This window comes from Bactrocera dorsalis, chromosome 4 (genome assembly GCF_023373825.1).
Source record: "Bactrocera dorsalis isolate Fly_Bdor chromosome 4, ASM2337382v1, whole genome shotgun sequence".
NCBI lineage: Eukaryota > Metazoa > Arthropoda > Insecta > Diptera > Tephritidae > Bactrocera > Bactrocera dorsalis.
In genome coordinates, this window is record NC_064306.1 from 3,975,633 (window position 1) to 3,999,491 (window position 23,859).

At 32.8% G+C, this 23,859-nt stretch overlaps 1 protein-coding gene across 1 annotated transcript in view; it reads left to right on the forward strand.

Moving 5' to 3' along the window:
* The first annotated feature begins 3,326 nt into the window (after positions 1 to 3,326).
* LOC105232053 (ELAV-like protein 2) overlaps positions 3,327 to 23,859 on the forward strand; it is a 76,466-nt gene continuing 55,933 nt past the window's right edge. The window contains exons 1-2 of the mRNA XM_049456477.1: positions 3,327 to 4,106; positions 6,680 to 8,727. The gene's annotated coding sequence lies outside the window, so the exon portion shown is untranslated. The remainder of the gene's footprint in view (positions 4,107 to 6,679; positions 8,728 to 23,859) is intronic.

Here is a 23,859-nt window from a genome sequence, read left to right on the forward strand (position 1 = left end):
TCGCAAGATTCGTGTTGTGTTCGATGTCTACCAAGCCTTTTTCAAATCCAATCCAAATTAATTTTCAATTTTTTTTCATCTATAATATCAGAGGGTCTTGAAAGAGCCTTGTAAGAATTTTTTCGTCATCGAACAGGGTTTCAGACCAGTTCACTGCGAGCTATTAGATTTCTCCAACTGAGTCGTGATGTAAAGCTTGGTTCTAGGATTCAAAGCTAGTGTCCAGGGTAGTGGTGGTAAGCGAACTAAATGTTGGGCTACAGTCTAACCGAGAAGTTGTAGACTCTTTGGTGTGGATATTAAATAGTACATGGGCTACTTTTCTACATTCAAGAACCTAAACATATACCAAAAATCAGCGCTCTTAGTACTATATAGTTTTTATACCTAATATACATATATCTTTTCCGACTTTTGGCATCCCTAATTACATTACTACTAAATGTATCCAATAACTTCCTCGCTCTGTTTTCAAGCTCAGCAATACACGCACCGGCAATGCAGTTACTTTTCATATCGTTTTATTTGCTCTCTCCTATTTTCACTCTGTGGTATTTTCTCTCTCTCTCTCTCTCTCTCTCTCTCAATACTGCGTACTCCTCAAATGCAAAATCGATAATATAGGTGCATGCTGCACTTTGCAGGACTTTTTTTCTCTCGAAATAAAATTACGTTTTCTAGGTACACGTAATAAATGGAACAGGATTGTACTTAATATAGCTGTAAATATATATAAATATACCGTTATATAATGCGATTGGGATGCCGCTGCATTGCTCCGTATCCGGCGCCTACCCACCCGCCCGCTCTTTAACTCGCTCCTCAACGAAGGCGCTGACGACGCGTGGATTTTGTTAATGATGTGGAGGATTTAGATATTAAGCAATATTTACTGTGGCCGTCCAAAGTTCTCGGATTTATAGATAAGCGTGTAAAATGTAGAAAAATCCTCCAACATAAATAGGCTAAATGGAAAGGATGAGCATCAAAAGCAGACGCAAAGGAGAGCAAACGGTACTATAGATTAGATATGTAGTCGAGTTGATGCTGTAATGCTTGTCGTCGTAGTTGATTTGAAAATGTGATTTATTGCAAAAGCTTGAAGTGTATAATGGGCTAGAAAAGTAGGTGAGCTCCAATGGAGGGAGTGAGCGCGAGTGTGCTTTTAAGGGATGCATATCCAGAGTGTACCGTTAGTAGTGGTAGGGTGGAGTGTGTGAAATAATTTTATGCAGGCATTGGAAACGTTTTATTAAACGTTTGAATTCGTTATGCTTGACAGCTGATTTTAAAAATAATTAAGGCAATCGATTGGATTTTATTTGAAAAGCAGATTGAGCTGATTGAGCGCTTTGATTGATTGACGTATGCGAATTTTTTAATAACTAAAAAGTTATATACCTTGAATATTAAACAAAAAAAAAATCACCAAACTAACTAAAAATAATGATTGCTGTTGAACAACAGACTATTAAAGCAATGATTGAGCCTTTGTTGAAATGTATTTTTAGTTTTTACTGTTTGTGAGTCTAGTTCAGTTGCGTCAAATAACGTTACATCGTTATGCTTGAATTATAAGATGTGTAAAATAATGATTGAAGCCATGCTTGAAGCTGAACTTTTTGTATAAACGCTATTTTTCATTAAAAAATTATTCAATGCTTGTTGCTTGAATACGCAAAATTCATTGCTGTTATGTCAAATAACGTTACATCGTTATGCTTAAATTGTAAGTTGTGTAAAACAATGATTGAAGCCTTGATTGAAGTTAAAATCTTTGTATAAACGTTACTTTTTTTTACAAAAGTATTCAAAGCTTGTTGCTTGAATATGCAAAATTGGCTGACTGATTGCTGCCATGCTTGATAGCGCTTTTCAATCAAGATTGAATGTTTTTTGTTTTTGAAAATAAAAATCCAACTGCATATAAATATAAATATTTGATTTGTTAAAAGTACTGGTCCACAATGTTTATTAACTATAAGGTAGTGCTTGTTGCCATGATTGATTGTTAAAAAGCTAATAATTAACCAAAAACAAAAGTTCCAATCAATAGTTTAAGCTCTTAGCGCAATTTGAAAGACTTTTTTGATTTTTTGTAATCATATGAATGATTGATGTTTTGATTGAAGACCCATACTCTATTAATAAATGCAAGCAAATCAGTTCTAATGCTATTGTTTAAGCTCTTAGTGCAATTTGAAAGACTTTTTTGATTTTGTGTAATCATATAAATGATTGATGTTTTGATTGAAGACCCATATTCTATTAATAAATGCAAGCAAATCATTTCTAATGCTATATTTTAAGTTTTTAGCTCAATGTGGGGAAACTTTTTTGATTTTTTGTTATCATATAAATGATTGATGCTATGATTGAATGCTCATATTGCTTTTAAATTCGATTGTATTCTGAAAAATATTCCTCGATTTCAAAACATATAACTGCTTCACACAAATTATTGTTCTAAATCTCGAATTACTCGAATATATTGTGATTGACGCAATGCTTGTTTGTGGAAAAACATTAGAATCATATAAAATGTATATGTAAACTTGAAGACATAGTTTTTTAAGGACCAATTTGCAATACAAACTTTACTTTTTTGCCACAAACGAATTCTCTTCAATTTTTTTTTGTAACTACTCATACAATCGTATTACATACTCTGTATTTATGTACGCTTGCAGCTATAAATTCCTATCTACAAATGCATGCATACATACTATTGTTTTCTATTTACGAAAATGTTCTGCATTTACCGCCACACTGCTCTGCCACCACCCTCACCGCAACGCTGCTACTTGCAACCCGGCCGGCTTTCCCGGTCTGAGCCAGTCCCGACTGCTGCACCAGTGACCCGACAATGCATATGGCTCCTGCACTGCTGCTATTGTTGCGCTGACAAGCTACCTGGCCGGCTGCTGGCTGCCTGGCTGCAGGAAAAAGCTCCTGAGCTTTTGCGTGCTTTCGCCTAATTTCTAGCGGCGTCGACCATTTGCAGTCCGCTTTGTGCAGCAAGCAGAATTGCATACTTTACGGCGCGCCACACACACACACACACCCATAAACACGCAAAACAGTTGCCTGGAACCTGGCAAAAGACTACTGCAACAACAATCGGCTGATGCCGACACCGCCGACTGCATTAGGCTGCGCTGCCGCTTGCTTTGCAATTCGTCGCGATTCGTTACAACACTCGTCGGGCTTGCTGGCGCTCGTCGCTGAGCAGCCTTCGTCTTCGCCTACGATTGCGAATTCGAAATTTTCGGTTCCTCAACAAATGACATGTTGTGGCAGCTAGCCGTTGGCACAAACAGCTCCTTCAGTACGAGTACGAGTGCGGTCTTCGACGTATCCAAAAGCAAACGCGGCTCTTTTTTAAGCGCGTTTTGTATTATTCTACTCATATAATTTATAATTTGCGTCGCTATATGATTTCTCCTTGTTTCGTAGAACAACAACAACAAACAAACAAACAAGAATAACGGTAAACAACAGCCAGCAAAGGTTACTGAAACGACAGCAGCAGCAGCAGCAAGCGCAGCAGCCGGTGCAGCCAAGTGAATCGTATAAGCAATTCTTCTATTGTCGGCAAGATTTTCATTTTGCGCAAAAATTTCAAGTATTCCAAAAAAATTCAAAATCCAATAGCCGGTGGCTGAACGGCATACCACGATCAGGATCAGGCGGGTGTGTGCAAAACAGTAAGCAAACCAACAACAATCGTTAGTTTGAAGCAACATTACGTTTCAGCGTCGCAGCAGCCACACTTCCAAGTTGTCAAAATCATTCATGCAATCTTCACAATTCTTCAAGTTTTGAGTCATTACAAACAAAAGCTCCAAACTTAATTTGGCAACTTTTCAAAGTTTTTTGGAAAAATTTGTTGCGCTTTAACGGCATCTCAGTTGGCCTTCCACCATTGCATGCATATCTCGGCTGAAACGCCGAAATTTTTCAAAACAACAACAGCAACACAGCGTCAGTATTGAAGCATCAATAAAGCGTAATTCGCGTAAAGCCATCTGAGGATTCCAGCGGGAAGATTTCATCGTCGAACAGCTGTTCAGCTTACACTTTTGCCAACAACGGCTTTAAACAGGGTAAGTGCTAGCGGCTTGCATGTGACTTTGTGGTGTGGGGTGTGGCACTATGTATACAACAAATTATATATATACTTGTGTGTGTATGCAGAATGAAGTTACTATCCCATTGAAAAATAGTTCAAACTTTTATTTGTTTTTAACAGAAATTATTTTGATGTTAGATTTCTGTCTTCTGTGCGTTAATATGTGCCTTCAATGAATATCAATGAATAATTTATAAAAATGTTTTCCTTTTTAAATACTATATTGGAAGGCAATAGAGTTTTAAGTTTTTATTTCCGTTGATCAATCTATCGTCTTTTTTTTCTAATATTTTTTTTGATCATCTCATTTAATTTTAGCATTCTCAGATTTATCGTAAAAAAATATCGAATATCAAAATTCTTTCTATTAATATTTTTTTATATTTTTTAAATATATTTTTTTTAATATTTTGCATAGTTTAATGTTTTACATCTTTTTATTTTTTTTTTTAAGTTAAAAAAAATTTTTATGTAAAAAAATGAAAAAAAAAAATTAAATTAAAAAAAAAAAATAAAAATGGTTCTTCCCTTTTTTAAATTAATTTTCTTTTAATGCTTTTTTTTTCTAAATTTTTTTAAACATTTTTTTTTATTTTTCTTTAAATTTTTTTTTTTAATTTTTTCTTTTAAATTTTTAAAAAATTATTTTTTTAAATTTTTTTAAATTTTTTTTAAATTTTTTTAAATTTTTTTTTGTATAATTAAATTTTTTTTAACTTCTTTATCGAATTTTAGCATTTTTAGGTTTTTAACGTAAAAATAAAATTTACTTATACGTGTTTTCGAGTTTTTTTAATTTTTTTTTAATATTTTTGAAAATTATTTTGTTATTATTTTAATCATAATGAGTTTTAGCATCTTTTGTTCTTTAAAATACCATATTTTTTAATATAATATTTTTTTTTTATTTTTTTTTATTTTTAAATATCATATTGATTTTAAGTTTTTAAGGACTTTTCGTATAAAATTATTGTTTCTTATATACATTCGTCCTTTCTATGAATATTTTTTTTTAAATAATTTTTAACAAATTTTTGGATTTTTGTAATTTTTTTTTAATATTTTTTTTTTATAAATTTAGCTTAAGCTGTCAATTCGTCCTTTCGTTGATATGCTTTCTAAATTATGTTTTGATCGAATTTTCGTTTTTTTGTAAAAAAAATCTTTCTATGAATAATTTTTACTTCGATGCTCGCTTCTCCGTCGATTGTGTGACATTTTCTAATTCTCTCCAGTGCAGTTAGTAATGTTCACCATTTTATCAATATCCGAAGTAAAACATTCTTTCCGTTCGATGAAGGCACTATTTTTTTTTTATTTTTTATTATTATTTTTCGCCTTTACAAATTTTTCTTACAATTTCTTCATATTATTAGATTCATTCTTTTCATATTATAAAATGTATTTTTTTCTCAAAAAAATCATGCTTTCGAAAAATATCTTGAAAACAGCTGAAAATTGTATTTTTTGTTGATGTATATATAGGTAAGTGCGTAATTTTAAATACGTTTTTTGATTCACATACACTTTTTAGTGCAGATTTTATAGTATTTTGTTCAAAATCGTCTCTAAAAGCTTTCGAAAGCATATCGTGTTAATTATAAATTATTTTATCTTATTTCTCCCTTCGTTTTCTTTTCCATTTTATAAGATTTATTTCCCTCAACAAAAAATGATTGTGAAGAGTTTTTGTGGTCGTTTCATAAAATATCGCCTACAAAATCGAAACTGAGTTTTTATTACTTACGATCCACTACATCATATTATATATATGTATGTATGCATCACATTTTAAGCTTTTGCTATAAGATATAACCAATATATAACCATTTATCATAACCATTCTATAACCGAAACTCAAAATTTGTTTCAATATGGGTGTCTTCTATTATATCGTTTTTCCTTCTCTTGTAAAGTTATGAAAATTGCTGTTACATTATTTTGCATTTTAGGGGACAAAACAACGAAAGACGAAAATTTTTCTTTCCTTAGACGAATTTTTGCTTTATTGAAAAAACTTCATTAGAGAATCAGTTTTGCAATTTTAATGGAACTCAGGGCCGTTTTCTCAATATCTGATTAGCAACCATTTGTCAGTTAAGCTCTGGTTTCAAAAACGGTTCTCTAACGAAGGAAGTCTTGGCCAAGTAACCAGAAAAGGTTCTCTACCGTTAAAAGGAGTCTTGGCCAAGTTAACCAGAACTTAAGTGACGCATGGCAGACATTGAAAAAACGGCCCTTAAGTTTTTTGTCAGTATGCTCTTTAGTCGTTTACCTTTTTCTTCCTTTCGACGTATATTACATTATACAATTATAAACTCTACTCTTGAAGTTATTCTCTCTATATTTGTAATCTGACTTCCACTATTTTATATTTTTTAAATATTTGTTATATATTTTTTTTGATTTCGAATATATTTTCATTCTATATTTTTATTATTTAATACATTTAAATATAGCTTTTCGTCTTCGTCAATATTTCATTCATTATTCTACTTATTTCAAAAGCTCACACACACACTTTGTAACTCTCTCGCTCTCTTTCAGCTGCTTGAGTATACGATCCACTGAGCTATCAACAGCAAAAAGCTAAAGAGCAAACGAAAGAGAAAAAAGCAATCATTAAGCGCAAGTGATATATCTACGAATATCAAAACAATCATAAAGCAAATGAACAATTCGTGAACATTTTTGCACAAATACTTTTAAAAAGGCATTACCAATCGATACATTTTCATATATATCGATAATTAAACATTTCAAAATATTTTACGATATTTTCCTAGAAGTCAAACATCTTCGGTTGTTCTTATATGATTTCTCGTAACAGCCAAGCGTCAAGCGAATAAAAAGCACTGACATTAAAAGTGAGCATTCCGAATACATACGCGAGCAAGAGCGAAAAGAGAGAGTGCACAAAGGCGAGAGTTTATAAAGGTTACAACAAAATAGCGACCGCGTTTCCTAGTTGTGAATTCAAAGTGATTTAAATTTATAGAAAAAGCGAAGCGAAAATTAAAAAAATATATATTATTTGTTCGCCAAAAGACAAAGCGCACCAGCGAAAGCTCAATAAAAAGCTGCCAAGCTTAAAAGCTATAGAGTGATTTGCGCCCATAAAATAAGAGTGAAATTATAACGGCAGTCATTATCAACGCAATAGAAAAGCAATTTAGTACGGTATCATTAAAACAGTAACAATAAGAACAACAACAAAAAAAATTAAAATAATTTAAAAATAAAAACATTTACATAGCAAATATACTACTATCACTACTACTACTACTACTACTACTCTACTACTATTTCTACTACCAAAAGCAAGCAAGCTTGCGTGCCGCCCGTAAATAGTCGGTGCAGGCGCAGCGTTGCATTTCAAGCGCAAGCTATACACGAACTGACCACGTACAGTGTTTGCAGTATTATTACGTAAATATTAAAATACCAGAAAGTAATTAATAATAAATAATAAAAATTTGTAACGATTTTTTCGGTGTTTGTGTATGTTTGTACTTTTCATAGCGCCTAAAAATATACTACAGTACATAGCATATTTGAACATTAAAGAATTTATTCCACGAAAAGTACGCAACGAAAGCGTTGAATGTCTCGTAAGTCAAATAGGTGTACAAGTTTTCTATAAAAAATACAAAAAATATTACAAAAACAAAAGGGAAAATCATTGTATGGATGTCTAAGATTTTAATGGCATAAAAACGGAACTGATTTTATATATACATATATATATGTAATAACAGTTATACTAGAAAAAAGACTAAAATATATAAACGAATACTAGAAAATTAAAAAAAGAAACCATATTTTAAACACCAAAAGTGTTGTAAACAAGATTTTAGACGAAAGTGAAAACTTTTCGAAAACAAGCGTACTTCCAACGACTACAAAAGACGACGAATACAGCCACGTTATTACTGTGTGTGAGTGCGCGCAAATAAATCGGTTAACATTAGCAGCTTAAAAAGGCCAAATTTAAACTTTTTAAACGAATAATATTTACAAAAAGAAGTCGTCGTGTAACGCAAACCGCCAATGCGACAAGTGATTATCGCACATTAAATAGCAAGAAGTGATTTCAGCGTATGAGTGAACATTTTTAATGATTTAAAATATTTTAAACTTTTTCAAAAATTACGTCAAATTTACGCCAACAAGTAATTGACTGCAACAAGTACGTAAATAGACGAAAATAATATTTTTAAAATATATGCTTTAAGCTTACTAAAAACCTAAATGAAAATTGCATGCAAACACGGAAAATAAACTTACAGTGAAAATTGGCAACATAGCAAGTGGTGTGCAAGCACGCTATACAAAAACGGCAACAGTGTGTATAGAAACTTTTGAGAGGAGCCGAGGAGTAAGCTAATTAAAGCAAGCGAGTTTGTTGTGTGAAAATTGGCAACGTAGGGAGAGAGAGAGAGTGGTGAGCAAAATTGCAACTGAACAGCCTGTAAAGTGATTTTATATACCAACTATACAAATAAATGAACTTATTTACTAATAAATAGCAACACAACAAAACAACTGAAGCAAAGCAGCAAAAGTGCAGCAATCGACGTGAAAAAAATATTGGGGTAAGTGCAAATTAGTCATACTTTTTATTAACAGATATTAAATATATTCTTTATTGTTTCTGCTATATTTTCCTGTATAAATCACATAAGACATACTCCTTTATATCTAATATTTAAAAGACCTCAGTGTCATCTGGTGTTCAACTTTGATATTTGTTTTCTTTTATCCAAACACAACTTAATCCTCCCCCTTATCCATCTACATACGTTTCGTAAGAAAACTGCTAATATCTTTCTCTCCTATTTGCTCACAATCTTCTACAAATCTTATGCGCATAATTTTGCTATTAACAGCATTTCATTTTTGCATTATATACTAAGGAACATGAGCTTAGCGCCACTGCATGCCCGCAACAAGAAAAATTGAGTTGGAATTTCATTTCCTAAGCGTATAAATTAACGTAACAAATGTGCTGGCCAAAGCTGCAGCTGTCAAACGCATTTGTTGGCGGAATATTTTAAACGCCCACGCAAATGCAACGTCGTTTGTAGCGGGCGTTTGTCAGTAAGAAAAAACGCGCATAGTTACTGAAAATTGCAGTAAATTAGAAGGTGCTGAAGAAGTTTGTAGAAAATACTAGAACGAAAAAGACTTGATTACTTAATCAAATAGGAAGAGGGAAAGGAAGATATAAGAGTTGGGGGAGTGAAATATTTTTTCGGAACTTTTCTTTTTGTACATTCGCATAAACGTACGACAGTAAGTTAACTGTTGAAAGAATAAAAGTATAGCTTCTAATAGGCTTTGTTGCCAAACTTCTTTCTACAAGGTCGTATGATCATTTTATGTCAGTGCAGTTAGAGAAACAAGTCTTCGTTACTTTGGTGCAACTGTATGCAATTGTTCGAAGAATAATATTTTTGTTATGTGTTATCTCAGCATCGTTCTTTTTAAAAAGGGCTAGTATGCGCTGTGCTATGTTGCCAAATTTCATTTTAAAATTATCTTTATGAATTATCCAGCCTTTCTAATAATTTTCGGAATAACTATGGAATAAAGGCATAACTGACTCTTCTGAAACTTGAACATTTTCTACTGAAACTTTACGGCATTGTAGGTTATTTTCCTGGGAGCTTTTGTAAATGAATATTCGAAGTATATGTTTCATAACGCCAGCTATTACATATGTTGCTAACTGTTAGGTTCCAAAATTAAATATTTAGAGAAGAGATGTCTAAGGTTGTTAAGTAAAGGTTTTCATATAGTCTAACCTAACCTCGAACTTTATCGAAGTGCATTGACTTAAATTTTTATAAGTAAAGTTTATATTTGAATGATGTTATTTAATGTATTTTTGAGTTCATCTGACCTCACTTTACTTAATATTCAATAAATTTTCAACAAAAAGTACAATTTTGCACAAACTAGACAATACAGAACAGAAGATGTGTATGTGTCTATATTTATAAAGAAACAAATATATAACAATCTCAAACGAAGGCCCCTCTGAAAGCTTCACCTACGCGTGTATGTATAACTGTAAATGCATTCCGTTAAGCAAAAGCATTTATAAGCTTGTATTCCGAACATTTCCGGTTGTTTAAGGCGTCGCCGGCTTTTTGCCACGGTGTGAGCACAAACCATTTCTTTCTTGGCCTTTTCAGTTATACACACGCGTGTGTGTTTATGAATAGCTGCGGGTGCGGATGTGTGCGTGTTGGTCTGTGAGGGCAAACGAGCCTTGACTACTTGCCTGCCTGCTTGACTTCTGCACATGCAACATGTAACGAAAACAACATGGAAGAGCGTATAAATGCAAAGTGAAAGAACCTAATATAATTTTAGGCGCTTAACAATAGCTAACGCTGCTGGCAATGCTGTGGGTGTAATTGTAGCCAAGCAATGGCAATAAAGACGGTAAATTCGTGCGAGGCTAAAAAGAAATTGGCCTGTTTCCAGCGCTGCAAACGCGGCTGTGTTTGTTGATTTCCTTTGTTGTTGTTGTCGCATGCTTGAAAAGGCAAAATATTTACACCTCTCGAGCGCTCAAGTTCTCAAGCAGTTCAAAAGAGCTAGCAAGCATCAAAAGCGTACGAAAAAAGCGCAAAACGGAAAGTATGAAAAGACAGAAGATGCAAAATGCGCTGCTGAGTGTGAGTGTGTGTGTTTGTGTGTCTATAGGGGAGTGTGTGGCTACACATTAGGCGAGCAGTCGAGGACTTATTGCTCACTTAAATGTATGCAAGCAAAAAATGTGCAAATTTATTGATTGAAGGTAAGGCAAACACACACAAAGTGCAGTGGAAACGCCCGAAAGCAGACTAAGATTCTTAGCAAACGCGAACACTATGAAAGAAGTTGATTACTTAAAAGCATTGACCAGCAGGCGGCGCAAACCAGCAAAGGATATATAATTAATTAAAAAAAGATAATGACATAAAAATGCAATTAACACGCTGCCAGCGGCGGACGGACGCTGCCACGAAGGTAAAATGAGGCGCGGCAGCGCAAAGCAAACTTGCACAAGGCAGAGCCACTGCTACAGCAACCAAGCAAGCTGTAGAACAAGAGCAACAACAACAACGTTAATATAATATGATTACAACAACAACAATTATATAATATGATTACCCACGTCCGCAAACGTCTGCAGCGCGCCTGCCGTCGCCGTTGCCGCTGCCACCGCCGTGTGGTGAAAGTGTATAATTTGCATATGTCAACACTGCTGTGGCGTTGGACGCGCGCAACGCGGGGCAGCAGTGACGAATTCGTGCATGAAAGGACAATGGAAATGCATTAAATGACATAAGCGGGCTTCGATAGCACACAAGCAAACGCATACACACTTATACATGCATTTATTTATACCAAAGCGATATAAGAGCGCTTTTCATTTGCTCTCATGCAAAATTACACACATACAAACAGTTCTGTATAGTATGTGCATGTGCTAAGTAAGTAGCGCTGTTGTTTGTCAAACAGGATGTGCGGCTGGCCGTTGCCTGAGTTGCATGGGTTGGTTGCCTAGCTGATTGCTTACCCAGAGAAACGCTTTTCGTGCATGTGTGTGTGTATATGTTAGAGCTCTTCTGTAGTGTTTGTAGGTAAAATAATTATAATTGATTTGCACACAAGATGCCGGAGAGCATGAGCTAAAGTGTAATGTGAGGCAGTGACAGCGGCCAATGTGGACACAAAACGGAGTGGAAGTGGCAAAGCCGGTGGCGGCAAGGCTAAAAATGAGAACTAGATTGGTCAGTTTGTATGGCAGCTATATGTTAGAGTAGTCCAATCTGAATAATGCTTCCGAAGATTGTAGAGTTGCAATGGGCAATAATTTATGTGAGATTTTGTGAAGATATCACGTCAATTAAAAAAGTTCTCCATACAAGAGCTTGAATTTTATAGGTCAGTTTGTATGGCAGCTATATGCTGTAGTAATCCGATCTGAACAATTTATTCTCAGATTGTAGGGATGCCTTGGATAATAATCTATGCCAAATTTTGTCAAGATATCTTGTCAGTTGAAAAGGTTTTCCATACAGGAACTTGATTTTGATTGGTCAGTTTGTATGACAGCTAAACGCTATAGTAATCCGATCTGAACGATATATTCACAGATTATAGGGATGCCTTGGATAATAATCTATGCAAAAATTCGTCACAATATCTTGTCAGTTGAAAAGATTTTCCATACAGGAATTTGATTTTGATCGGTCAGTTTGTATGACAGCTATATGCTATAGTAATCCGATCTGAACAATATATTCTCAGATTTTAGGGATGCCTTGTATAATAAGCCATGCCACATTTCGTCATGACATCTTGTCAGTTGAAAAAGTTTTCCATACAAAAGCATGATTTTGATTGGTCAGTTTGTATGGCAGCCAAATGCTATAGTAACCCGATCTGAACAATATATTCTCAGATTTTAGGGAGGCCTTGGAAAATAATCCACGTAAAATTTTGTGAAGATATCTCGTCAGTTAAAAAAGTTTTCGATACAAGAACTTGACTTTGATTTTTCAGTTTGTATGGCAACTATATGTTATAGTAATCCAATATCAGTGCTAGAAAAGTACGTTTTCAAAATTTCAGACTGATAACTCAAAAACTGAGAGATAGACGTGAGTTAAGATTTTTTGTGTAATTTTTCCTACTGGGTAGCTCTTATTCACTCCTCTCTATAAATATAAAATGTACATTGCTATTGTTGTTGTACCGGCAATGCAATAATGGTCAGTCAGAGATCACAGATATACGGGCAACAAAAGCGAAATATGAAATAAAAAAGTTGAAAACAACAATAACAGCAATAACATGCATGTAATAAGATAAAAATGCAATAATAAATGGAAAATACAAAATGTAGCTGGATGAAGTGGAGGTTGCCAGTGCCAGCTAGAACAACGAAACACTGTCGTCAATAAACTGCGATGGGTCAGGGAAGATGCCAGCTGCTGAGTGCGGGGCGGGAAGCTGAAAATACGGAAACGCCATTTTGCCAAACTGGAAAAACGAGCGGAAGTTGAAAATCGATTGGCAAGGCTAACTGGGAAGGAAAGCAGGCGAAAGGGCCAGGCGATGCAGAGGGCAGCAACGAACGCGCAGCGTTGGATAGAGCAGCTGAAAATTGGAAATGGTGCAGAAGTGGAAGCAGATTTCAAAATGGAACAGTGGAAAGAGGGTTGAAGCGGCTGAGCGCTGGGCGGAAATGCAATAGCCGGGAATAACGAGAATGCTGCAGTGAAGCGAGAACAGTTAGCAGCCCAAGAGGGGCACAGTGGAGGCGAGTGGTGGTATAGTGGTGGCAGCGCAGTGCACAGCGAAGCCTTGTGGCTGCGTGCTGCATGTGAAATATTGTGCTGCAGTTACTTTGTTGTAGGTGTGGTTAGCTTTCTGCTTTGCCGAGCGTGTGTATGAACACGTATGTGTGTGTATGTGTTCATATATATGTCCTTTGATTCACTAAATGTGTGCTTCTGACTGTATCTCTACTTGACCAAGCCGCAATGGTCGGTTAGCATGCGGGTTGCGCTGCACATACATATGTATATACGAACACAAGCGCTACATATATAACTACAGTTACATGTATGCGTGTTTAAAATGTGTAAAAAAAAGTCGCACTTCCACTTGCAATTTGTAATTTAATTTCGGTTTGGTTTGAAAAGTTCAAAGTGCAAACGCTCTAATGTAAACAACTGTGCACACATGCTCAGCAGTATATATGTATATACCGTATGTATTGCTTTTGTATGTACATATGTGTGTGTATGCACTATATTTGCTCAACTTGATTTTAATCAATTTTTGTATGGTTGCTTGTTGTTTGTGGCTGCTGTACAGCACGTTGAAATAGTTGAATTTATTTAATTTGACGAAATAGTTGAAAATTTAGCATATCCGCAGGCGTACACTTCACTTTAAGTGTAGAAAAAAGTGTTAGAGTAAATAAAACAAGTTCAACAACTTTTGTAGCCTTCAATATATAAGTTATGGGTATGCATATCACCAAATTTAAAAGAAAAAAAAATTAACTGACTTTTCAAAAATTTTTAAATTTGAATTTATTTAAATAAAAAGCTGCCATTTACCTTTATGAATATAGTGTATATATAAAATAATGCATTCCAATGCATTTCGCTAAACTTGCTCTGCTTTTAAAAGCATATTTAGCGATAATTACAAACTTTAAAGCCTATCCACAGGCGCTTGTTCGCTTTAATCGACTTTAACTCAAAAATGTATTAAAAATAATTTTTTTTATAAGAAATTAATGCTAAAACTTGATATTTATAGATAGTTATTCAAATTTTTTTTAAATTCATTTAACTATTGACAATCATTTTCTTTTTTTATTGTCTAATGAGCTCGCAACCACACTAAATATTCTACGTAAAAGCTTGATATTTGCTACTGAAACTTTTCAAACCACCAAAACCATTCAAATCTCTTGTATGGCGAAATTTTACGTTGTAAGGTAGCCTACCACCAGGCGCGCTTCTGATTTTATGACAGTACCTTTGCGTGTTTTCGCAATATGACAGAAAATTTTTATTGCTTGCAATGTGTAATAAATTTACTATACATATTTTACGCGATAAAGATAAAAACTTTGCTAAAATAATAAAAAATAATCATAAAAATGCGGTTACTTTGCGCTCAAAAAGCAGTAACTTTGATTTTAATGACTTTCAACATACAAATATGGAAAATTCGTCTTAATATCTAGCTATAAAACTGATTACGGCAATGAAATATGAAAAAAATAAAAAATTAAAATTTTTAAAAAAAATTTCAAGTTTTCGGAAATATTTTCAAAATTTATTTTTGCAATTTTGTTACTTATATTTATGAAAATGTATACTGAAACACTTAAGTTAAACTATCAGGTCCATAAACAAGTGAGAAATATAAAAAAAAAATAGTTTTTCATAAAAATGAAGCATATCCACAGGCGCGGTATATGTTATTGATAGCAAAGTTGCTATTTTATTGCATATGTGTGTTATTTGGTATATATATAGTATACATATCTGCATATACCAGTGTAGTTTAATGCTTGAAAATCTAATATTAAAATTTTGTAAAAAATTTTTAATTTTTGCAAAAAAAAAATTTAATTTAATCTTGATTTGTAACGATGCTGCTATTTATAAAATTCTATACTAAGTTAAATTATTAGTTCAAAAGTCAGCTAAAAAATATAAAAAATTGAGTTTTTCCAAAAATCTAAGCATAACTACAGGGGCAACATATTTAATTGCTAACAACTTCAGTTTTCTGATGAAAATATGTGTAATATTTTGTATATTTGCAATTTAATGCTTAAATAGCTTAATAAAATTACAAGTTTATGGGAAAGTACAATAATTTAATATGAAGAAGAGGTATTATTGGTTTCAACTTGCTGTTTTTTACTTTATTTTTTTGAATATTGCAAAATTTTGAATCAAATTAAACTTGTTTTTTATGATTATCTAATTTAAAGAGCTACGAAAAAGGTTGCACTGTGTTTTTAGAAGTCTTTTGGTATACTTGTGTTATATATAGCATACCAACAGGCGCTTATTTTTGATATCAATAGTTGGGTAAGAATTTAATATAAAAAAAAAATAAGAAAAAGGTTAATTATTATTATTATTTTCAAAAAATAAAAAATAATTAAAATAAAAATAAAATAAAATAAAATAAAAAATGATTTCTGAAAAAATAAAACTAAAATTAAAAAATTTTTTTTTGTTAATTTTTCTAAAAAAAAACAGCTTAAAGTTCAAACTATCGAAAATCAAATTTATAGAAAACAGGCTTCAGGAAGCTATACATATTTTCATAACAAATTTTTGAAAAATTTATAAAATTTGAGAAAGCTTGAGAAAGCTAACAAATAATAACAAATCTTCATAAAATTTATAAGTTTCAGAAAACTATATTTACTTTTTTTTCATAAAAAATCTTAAAAAATATTATGAAATTTTTTTAGCTTAAATTCTAGTCACCTGCAAGATCAAACTCCCACATTGCATTTCTAATCGAATTTCGTCTGAAAAATAACAATTTATTTTAGTGCTTTATCTTGTTAAAAGCACGAGTATGCTCACCAACACACACAGATCGCACAGCGGCAAGTTATTTAAGCATGCAATAGCAAGCAAAACATAGCGTAGTAAGCCCTAGCGACGCCACATACACACACTCACTTTATTTGCCTCTTGTGACAAAGCAGCTACAACAACAAAGGCAAATAATCATAAAAATGGATTGCAATCGTGTTTGCTGTCGAGCTGCAGCTTTCCGCTCGTTGCTTGAGCCTCTGCGCTGCTGCAAAGCAACCAAAATTTTGTTATTCTTCGGGCAAAAAATTCAATACACCTGTGCATTGTTGCCCAAACGGGGGAGTGTGTAAGTGAAAAACATGTTGCTTTTGTTGTAGTAATAACTTTTTTAATTCCCACATGCGTAGCTAGGAAACGCTGCCAACAAGCAGCTTCCGCACGGCGTTGCCAACTCGCCTGCCATCGTCACTTCAGCGCCCGTTAAGCGCCTGTCGGACGCATGCCAACAAAATATTTTTCTGCTGGCAGTAAATTTTTGTTTTTGCGCATCTCGAGAATGTCCTTTACCGTTACGACAACAGCAACTACAAACTCAAATAGCCAAGCGCCCAAAGTAAAGTGAAAATTTTTTCACGAGAAAGGGTGCAAAATAGTTCCATGTGCGTGTATGCGAGAATCAACTGTCGCCCACGCCACGCCTGACGTACACTCGTGCAAGCAAAGCAAATAAAATTAAGTCGAGAAATTGAATTTCAAAGTTTCACATTTACAATGCGCTTTGTGCGCGGCTCCAATGGCTACCGCGCGTTGTCTACCGCGCGCGCCGCTCATGTTTTATTTATGCTGTCGCGCGGCGCGGCGCTTTGCCTTGCTTAGTCTTGCTTTTTTTCAATTTACTCACACACTTTGTGCGCGCACAGTCTCCAGTTTCGCGCTTCGTACAAATAAATAGAAAAGTTTCGTGCCGCCTCCTGAAGCACGCTGTCACAAAAACACCACAAATCTTAGAGGCCGCACTTCAGTGCCCGCGCTATGTGTGTGTACTTAATGCGCAGCACTCAAACTTAGCCGCATACAGGCGCGGTAACTCACTCAATCAACCGCTATCAGTGCTGACTTATACCCTCAACGCCCACTCGAAGCAACACCCCTGCTTGCCCTTAGCAGCGCATATTCTTACTCGCCTTCAATGAGTGGCTGCTGCTGCTGTGGCGCGCTCTTAATGCTTCCTCCTTTAAGTGCGCTTCCCACTTACATTGTTATTAAATCTGTGCCCCCCTCATTGAAATTCCTTTTACTCGGAAAATTCTCGCCAATTTTGAACATTTTTATTTTATTTACAAGCTTTTTTCGTCACTTCCTTTATGTGCACCAAATTGCCACATTTAATGGGAGAATTACTCAGCGCCTAGGTGTGGAATTCGCTGAAAAATATACGGCGGCAGCTTTTAAACGCGCCGTGGTTAAATGTTTTTAAAGCGAGTCAGGGAGCAATTGGAGCTTTTTTTTGTCCCTAAGGTAACTGATATCCAACTTGATCGCAGTCGCTAGTTCCATTAGTGAAGTGCTTGGATAAAAAAGCGGTAGTACAGCTGTTTTGACAAGCAAATGACGCATGACACTTGACAGCCGACAAGCAAAGCTACAAGTAGCAAGGAGTTATATGAGTTTATAGACTTTTAAAAACTTTTTTATAGATAAATGTATTAAGAATATAAGCACCAAACACTTGATAGCATAAATGACAAATGACAACATGCACTAAAATTAAAATAATTTTTTTTTAATTACAGCAATTTAGGTAAAAAAATAAATAGCAAGTCGTTTATGACGCACAATAATATTTTATATACTTATTGACAGTTAAAAATAATAGCAATATGATCATAACAGTGCACAACAAACGTGACAAATAACAAGCCTTTGACAGCTACACATTTACAGCAAATAACTTTTTTAAACGACAAAAATTAAAAAAAAAATGTTATTACAGGCATAAAGATAAAATTCGGCCAGCATTTGGTGGCATGAGCTCAATGAATGCTATACAAATTATTTAATTGACTTTACTAAATAGTAGCTGACAGCTGGCTTATGACATGACATGTGACTAAAATAGTTAGAGACAAATTTTTTCCGAAAATAAAGATAGAAACTTCTACAAAATGAAAAAATCTAAACACAAAATAGTTAAAAGAGATAAGTCTAAAAATTTAAATAAATACTTCTGTAAAGTAACTGACAGCCAATGTATTACTTAACAGTTTAGACAGATGTCTAAAATAGTTTAGCGTGAACAGTCAACCGAAAAAGTTGAAAAGAGAAGTTTCTATTAAATAAAAATTTAGATAAAAACTAAATTTTGTCAGAAAATATCCATTGACTTTTCGGTACAATAACTGACAGCTTTGACATGACATGACAAGTGACATGCAATATACGACAGAAATTTATATTAATAAATAATATTCAATTATTATATGTAAAACAAATGGGTTAAAGGAATAATGTGCAAAAACTTCTATGGACTTTTCTCTAAAATAAGTGACAGCCGAGTTATGACATGACAAATGACAAGAAATTATAAATATAATACTAGCTTCAATGGGTGTTCAATAAATAACTTCAAAAAATTGTATAGAAATTTTGTAGACTTTAATATTTTAGAGCATCATTGAAGTATGACATGACAAATGACAGCTATAAACGGCAAATCTTTGTATTTAATTAACACACCCAGTTCAGGGATCCCAGCTGATTAATAACTAAATGATTTTAAGTATATTGTGTTGATTTTTACGTGTAACATATTCTTAAAATTAGGACAGGGCAAATGACAAAGGAAAAGTGACAGATGACAATTGACAAATAAATGTTTATATATCATTCTCTCGTTGATAGAGGAAAAAAAGATTGAATTAAATGATTTAAAGTATAGTGTGTTGATTTTTATATTTGATATGACTTAAGAAATAAGACAGAACAAGTGATAATGGAAAAGTGACAAATGACAGTTGACAAATAAATGTTTAATATATAATTCTGTCGTTGGTAGACCATAAAAGATAGAAATAAATATTTTCAAATATAATGTGTTGATTTTTTTATATGAAATTCAGAAATTAGAAGGGCAAGTGACAACTGAAGAGTGACAAATGACAGTTGAGAAATATATATATATAATATAATTTGCTCCTTGGTTAACCCCAAACAACTAAAATTAAATGACTTCAAGAATGTCATGTTGATTTTGACGTGACCTTGAAAATATGACAAGCCAAGTGACAACAAAAAAGTGACAAATGACAGTTGACAAATAGATGTTTATTATATAATTCTCTCATTGATAGACTTAAAAAAGATAAAATTAAATTATTTCAAGTATATTTTATTGATTTTGCATATTACACATGACCTTAAAAATATGACAGCGAAGTGAGAACGGAAAAGTGACAAATGACAGTTGAGAAATAAACGCTTATAATATAATTTGCTCGCTGGTTGACCAAAAACAGTTAAAATTAAAATAAATTATATTGAATTTTAAGTTTTAGCAATCTTAGAAATATGAGAGGGCAAGTGACAACGGTAAAGTGACAGTTGACAGTTGACAAATTCTGTTTATTATATAGTACGCTCGTTGACTGACTAAAAACATATCGAATTCAATAATTTAAAGTATTTTCTGTTCAGTTTTATGTTTGAGGTGACCTCACAATTTTTTCTTAGACTTATGACAACGGTAAAGTGACAAATGACAGCTGACAAATAACTACTTTTAATATAATTCGCTTCTTGGTTGATCAAAAACAAATGAACACATGAAATTTGGCAGGTAAAATAAATTTTTAAGCAATCTTTCAAAGTATTTTATAAAAAAATGAATCGAAATTATTAAAAATACCTGTACTTTTGTATTTTTTTTTAATTTTTACACTTTTTTCTGCACTGTATAGTACTTTCCACTTCCTGCCTGGACTTTTATCGCACTTTACAAATCTGTAAATCGATTTAAATATAAAATAGATTTATAAAATGTATATACCTGTGTATATATGTATATATACAAAGCCAATTACGGTTAACTAAGCAACTTCGCTTCAACTTTTATCTGCCTGCCAAATTCCATCTACTTTATTGCCGGATATGTCAACCTAAAGCCACTGTAAATGAATTGCTTTTTCCACATTGTATACAAGTGTGCGTGTATAAATGTGTGTGTGGCATACGTATACATGAATGTATGTATATATGTATGTAGTTGTGTTAGTGTGTCAGCTAACGCTTACATTGTCTGCGCTATTAAGTTTGTAAATCAAAGTTTTTGACAGCAACAAAACAAAGCAACGCAAATAGACAAATACAAAGCCACGCACATGCATGTGCACACACACACACATATGTATATAGCATACAATTTCCATGTAAAATATCAGATATCAAACAGTACAAACAATACAAGCGCAGATTTAACTACACGAAAATACAGAGTTTATGCAAATAAGACAACTTTTATAGCAGCAAGTGTGTGTGTGTGTTTGTGTAGACAATATTAGATAATACAACCATAAACCTACTATAGCATATGGCAACGCTCTGGCAGACAAATTTTTTGCACTTTTGTTCCTTCCACCCAACTGCGAGGTCTAATTTTCTAATTTTGTGCTCGAAAAGTTTTCGCTATAAATATGATTATGCTCATGTTTATGTAAATATTATGTCAGTGTATGTGTGTGTATGCAAATTTATATTGTCATAGTGAATATATAAATCTACGTTATTCAAATAATCTTACCCAAGTGGTAAATAGAAGGCATTTTTGTCTAATTCTCAAGGTATCATTACCAAATTCTTGACATACTCCTTTATAATATTTCGCCTGAAGTCATATTTTGCTGAATTTTCGAAGCATTCGTAAGTAAATTAGTCCTGCTAAGTCATATCAGTCTTGAGCCTAAAGTTATTAAATCAAACTGCCTCCCATACTTTGTTGAGATTTCCTAAAAAAACATAAAATTGGGTAGTCGAAAAAGTCTTTTCGTATTTCTAATCAAACTTCAACTTATTTTTTTATATTTATAGTGAACTTTAATGAACCACATATATACCATTTTGGTCGACTACTTTTTGCCACTTTTTCGCTAGAGACATTATTTCATCAGTGTAAAACTTTGTAAAACTCAGTGAAAAACTACGAGAAGTAATTTTCACAGGCTTCTCTTGAAGCCAACTTTACTCCATTAAGAGAGTGTTGCATTGACCGAAACAAATAGTAGTCCGATGGTGCAAGGCTGAAGCTATATGGTGAATGCATCAAAACTTCCCAGTCAATCACTCCCAGTTTTTGCTGAATCATCAAAGTTGTGTGTGGTCTAGCGTTGTCCTGATGGAAGTCGAGCCCTTTCTGTTGATCAGTTCTGGCCGTTTTTTTTCGATTGCTTGCTTCAATCTCATCAGTTGTTGACAGTAAAATGTAGAATCAATCGTTCGATCAGGCTGGAGCAGCTCATAGTGGATGATTCCTTTCCAATCCCACCAAACACTCAGCATAACCTTTCGAGGCGTCAATACTGGCTTTGCGACCATTTGTTGAGCTTCACCACGCTTGGACCATGATCTTTTTTGCACATTATTGTCGTATTTGATCCACTCCTGTTATCATTCGCTTCAGAAATTATTCGATTTCATTTCGTTTCAGCAAAGAATCACAAATGTTAATTCGGTCCATTAAATTTTTCACAGACAATTCATGTGGTACCCAAACATCGAGCTTCTTTTTGTAGTCAGCCCTTTTTTAAATGATTTAAAACCGTTTAATGATGAATGTTAAGTTCCTTAGCGATGTCATGCCTACTTATGTGACGGTCCTGGTCAATCTTTTCTATAATTTCATCGACTTTTTCAACGATAGATCGACCAGAGCGAGGTGTAGCTTTCACATCGAAATTTCCAGAACGAAAGCGAGCGAGCCAGTGGTTAAATTAAAAAACTTAAAATCCATCTTAAATATATAGTAAATAACCCAAAATTAAATTTTCTTAACAATTGAGCGAAGTAGTTTTGTAGTTAACCACTGGTTAAAAAGTCAGTCTGCCACCACAACTCCAACCACTTACTGGGTAACCTTTAATGTCGAACTACTATTGATATTATGTATATATCTATTAATATTTGCAACGCCATATTGTCTGTCAATACAAGCGCCGCAAGGAGTTCCTGGCACACACAAACAGGCAAACATATGCATATGCAAATATGACTGTATTGGCAAATGTGTAAGTTTCTATTTATTTACGCTGATTTATTTGTTTATTGTTTGCTGCCTTTAATAATTTGCTTGAGTGCTTAGAATATACATACATACACGCATAAATTTATGACACAAGGATCATATGTACACATGTATACATATGTAACTGTTGTAAATACATATGTGTGCAAAGCTGCTTATTTGGCATATGCAAATGCTGTTTGTATTGCCTCAGAGGCAGATTGTTTTGCAAATTTGCTCTTACATTTCGTTGTTGGAGTATTTGTATGCTTAGCTAGGTTCGTAAAAGTTCTTTTTGTGTTGAGCCAAATGTGCATATGTGTTTGCTGGTGATTGGTAGCAGGTGACAAGGGCTGTCATGCCCTAAGCAACTTGCTGATTGATGTGATTGCAAGCCTTTTGATCAATAATGTAGGCCGAAGGACACGAAGAGAGTTGCTCTAGGCGCTGGAAAATACTATTTTTTATAACTTTTTTTTTTGAAAATACTTTTTTTGTACTAACTTTAATTAAAAACTAACTTAAAGCAAATTCTAAAATTTTTTAAAACTCAGAAAATTATTAAAAAGTAGTATTATTTATAGTATTAAAAAGTTTATTAAAAAAAATGTCAGATAAATTATGAAAAAATTATCTTTTTCAATTTATAAAGAATACAAAAAAATCCAAAATCTCTTAAATTCTGAAAATTTTCGTCTCATATTTCTATTTTTTTAATTTATTCTATTTAATATACATATTTAAAACAACTGCGAACGATTAAAAATAAAATTTCAAATAAATCAAATTAAAAAAAAAAATAAATTTATAAATAAATAAATTAAAATAAATTTAATTAAAATTAAATAAAATGAATAATTAAAATTTTTTTTTGATTTTTTTATTTTTGAAATTTTTTTTTGATTTTTATAAATTTTTTATTTAAATTTTTTTTTTTAATTTTTTTAAATTTAAATATTAAATTATTGAAAAATTTTTAACCCATATGGAATAAAAAAAAAACTAAATATCTCTTAAACTTAAATTAAATATTTTTTAACAAAGTGTGAAATTAAAGTTACATAACTTCCAAATTTTCAATTTCCGATTTTTTTTGAATAAAATAATTTTTTTTCAAGTTTTTAATATATTTTTTCAATATTCGAAATTTTTTTTGAAAATCTTAAGATTTTTGCGAAATAAAATTATTTAATTTTTTAATTAAATTTTAATAAATAATTAATAATTGAAAATTTTCTATTTTCGATTTTTTTTAATTTTGAAGAAATTTTAGAATAAAAATTTTAATTTTTTTTACTTTTATGGGTAAATTTTTTATGAAAAGTTTTGCAAATCCAAATAAGAACTAAAATTAAGAAAAT